A 3,811-nucleotide genomic window follows, 5' to 3' on the forward strand; every position below is an offset into this window, starting at 1 on the left:
CGATACTGTCGAAGAGCAGACTGAAAAACATGAGTGCATGCTTGTTTAGTTGCATCATCTTTCGGATCCAACTTGAACCTCATCTGTTGAAAAAAAGAATGTGAGTCTTATTAGGAGGAAGCTAGAAAGTATGGGACAGTGCAAGACAATATTACTAATTGCGATGAATAACATTACTTATGGATAAATGGGCAAGGAAGGTGTTAAACTGGGTATTGTCTTTCTCATTCCTGTACTGGATCCACGTTGGGAGGATATGTGCATGACACCTAACGGCAACTGCTGCCTCTGATACTAACTTGGCTGACTCTGTAGCATCACATGGCCTTTTTAAACCTGCCTCAAAATGGATCTCCATCCTTCCTCCTTTAGATTTTGTTAATCTGTCAAGCATTATCCCTGATGTCTGTTTCTGCTTGCGCCGCGGTGCTAGTTCAACAACGAATATGGAAAGTGTTAGTGTAGATCAAACTGTGAGAGTACATATAAAGGAGCATGCAACTGCAACTTGACTCGATCAGGTACCGTCTTGGTGTTGATGCTCATGAAGTTCATCTGATCTTGCCAAGTCCTATTGTGTCAGCAGTGCTTCGGAAGTAGTGTTAGGTGTGAAGGCAGCTTGGGAACTGGCCAGTTTCGGAGCAAACGAACGAGTAACTGGTTGAGATGCTGGTACAGTTGAAGCGGATGCTGCATCTGGTGGAGCAGGTGATACTGTGTTTGTATATTTAGCCGGTGGACTTGGACCTTCTACTGCACTATAAGTACCAGCAGAATATCGACGGCAGAACCTTTTCTGTTTCACCTGACGAGTAACAGCACTCCCTACTATATTATTTTCCTTGCTCTTTTTTGACTTTGCCATGTCAAGCTGTACCCACAACACAAAAGAATAAAATCACTCTTCAGAACTCATTGATGCATGATACAGACAAGCAATACTTGGAGTAAGACAACCGTATGAGGATGGAATATGTAAGAAAAACAAGACGGCATGACATATTCACAGCTACGATGTGCAAACTAAGCAGAAGGATTTTCAAGAAAATAGAAGTAATGCAAGCTAGACACCATATGAAAGATGCAACCAATATTACTCTGCCAAGTTAAAAGTGTCTTGTCATAAGTGGCAATTCAAAAAATTAGAAGCAGTACAACGTAGAAATCAATGCTAGATGCAACCACTATCAAACTGCCATGTTAAAAGCATCCAATCATGAGTGACTGATGCGGGATACACAACATCAGTACTTTGATGTAAGAACATGGTATGATAGATAGATGCAGTGTATTCTCGACATAGAAAGCCATGTCATGTGCACATGTATAACGTATAAACTCAACAGGTGCAATTTAATCAAAATAGAAGAAATATAGGCTAGACAACATATGCAACATGAAACCAATTATCACACTGTCAACTTAGAGCAAGCACCTGCGATGGTGGAGTACGTGAGATGAACTCATCATGTAGACTTGGGACTTCAACTACATTAGCAGTAGCAGTGGCAAATCTAGAGAGTCTCTGTTTGTGTCTGTGCGGAGGACCACCAACATCCCCTAACTTACTCTTTTCCTTCCTATTTTCTGATATTGCCTTATGAAGTCAAAACCACAAGAAGATGAATAAAATTAGCTCTGCATAACTGGTTGATGCATGATACAGACGAACACTACTTTGATGTAAGGCAAGTGCAGGATAGGAGGATGGAATATATACAAAAAAAGACAGCGTTTCATATTCACACGTACGATAGGAGGATGGAATATGTATGAAAAAACAGTAAGCGGAAGGCATTTCAACAAAATTAGAAGAAATGAAAGCTAGGCACCATATGAACATGCAACCAATATCACTCTATCAGGTAAAAAGTTTCTCGTCGTAAGTGCATTTCAACAAAATTAGAAGAAATGAAAGCTAGGCACCATATGAACATGCAACCAATATCACTCTATCAGGTAAAAAGTTTCTCGTCGTAAGTGCATTTCAAGAAATTAGAAGCAGTACAAGCTAGAAGACAATGCAAGATGCAACCTACATCACAGTCCCAAGTTAAATGTGTCTTATGGGTAAGGGATTATTGCAGGTATAAGTTGTAAGCTACGCAGATGCAATTCAACATAATCAGAAGCAATACAAACTAGACATCATACGGAAAACGCAACCATGTATAACAGTTCCAAGTAAGATCAAGCACCTGTGATGGTGGAGTAGGGGAGATGTGCTCATCATGTACACGTATGTTCTAGAAACAAGAACACGTGTCATATTCACAGGCATATTGTGTAAAGTAAGCAGATGCAATTCAAGTTAGAAGCAATACAAGCTAGACATCATACGCAACATGCAACCACATATAATAGTGTCAAGTTAGAGCAAGCACCTATGATGGTGGAGTAGGGGAGATGTGCTCATCATCTACACAGCTACGTTGACTGTCCAGCCTTGTGTTGTCTTGCGAATCTTGTTGGGAGGATGGCGGAGTAGAATCTGTAGAGACCCCCTATTTGAGTTGCTCTGAAGGACCACCATCATCCACTGCCGGACTAATTTCCTTCAGCTATAATGATTTTGCATTGTGAAGTCAAACCGATAAGAAAAAGGAATAAAATTCACTCTTCATAACTCATTCATGCATGATACCGATGAACACTACTTGGATGAAAGGAAAACACATGATGCGAGGATGGAATATGTATGAAAAACAGGATGGTGTGACATATTCACACCTATGATGTGGTAACTAAGCAGAAGGCATTTCAACAAATTAGAAGCACTACAAGCTAGACACCATATGAAAGATGCAACCAATATCAATCTGCCAAGTTCAAACTATATGTCGTTTCAACAAATTAGAAGCAGTACATGCTAGAAATCATATGCAAGACACAACCAATATCACAGTGGCGACTTAAAGGTGCCTTATCATAAATGACTGATGTGGGATATGCAAGAATAGTAGTCTGATGTAGAAACGGGAACACATGTCATATTCACAGGCATTATGTGTAAAGTAAGCAAATGCAATTCAACAAAGTTAGAAGCAACACAAGCTAGACATCATACGCAACATGCAACCACATATAATAGTGCCAAGTTAGAGCAAGCACATGTGATGGTGGAGTAGGGGAGATGTGCTCATCATCTACATAGCTGCGTTGACTGTCTAGCCTTGCGTTGTCTTGCGAATATTGTTGGGAGGATGGCGGAGTAGAATCTGTAGAGAACCTACGTTTCAGTTGCTCGGAAGGACCACCATCATCCAATGCCTTGCCAATTTCCTTCAGCTTTATTGATTTTGCATTGTGAGGTCATACCGACAAGAAAAATGAATATCATTTGCTCTTCAGAAATCATTCATGCATGATACTGATGAACACTACTCTGATGAAAGGCAAAGTCATGATACGAGGATGGAATATGTATGAAAAATGGATGGCTTGACATATTCACACCTATAATGTGGTAACTAAGTAGAAGGCACTTCAACAAATTAGAAACACTGCAAGACACCATATGGAAGGTGCAATCAATATCACTCTGCCAAGTTAAAACTGTCTCGTCATAGGTGGCATTCATCAAACTAGAAGCAATACATGCTAGAAATCATATTCAAGACGCAAACCAATATCACACTGCCAACTTAAAGGTGTCCCATCATAAGTGACTGATGCAGGATACACAAGAAGAGTAGTTTCATGTAAGAACATGGCGTGATAGACAGATATAGTATGTACCAAAAACAGGAAAGCGTGTCATATTCACATGTATCATGTGTAAGCTAAGCAAATGTAGTTTACACTAATTAGG

This window comes from Triticum aestivum, chromosome 2A (assembly GCF_018294505.1).
Source record: "Triticum aestivum cultivar Chinese Spring chromosome 2A, IWGSC CS RefSeq v2.1, whole genome shotgun sequence".
In the NCBI taxonomy this organism is placed as follows: Eukaryota; Viridiplantae; Streptophyta; class Magnoliopsida; order Poales; family Poaceae; genus Triticum; species Triticum aestivum.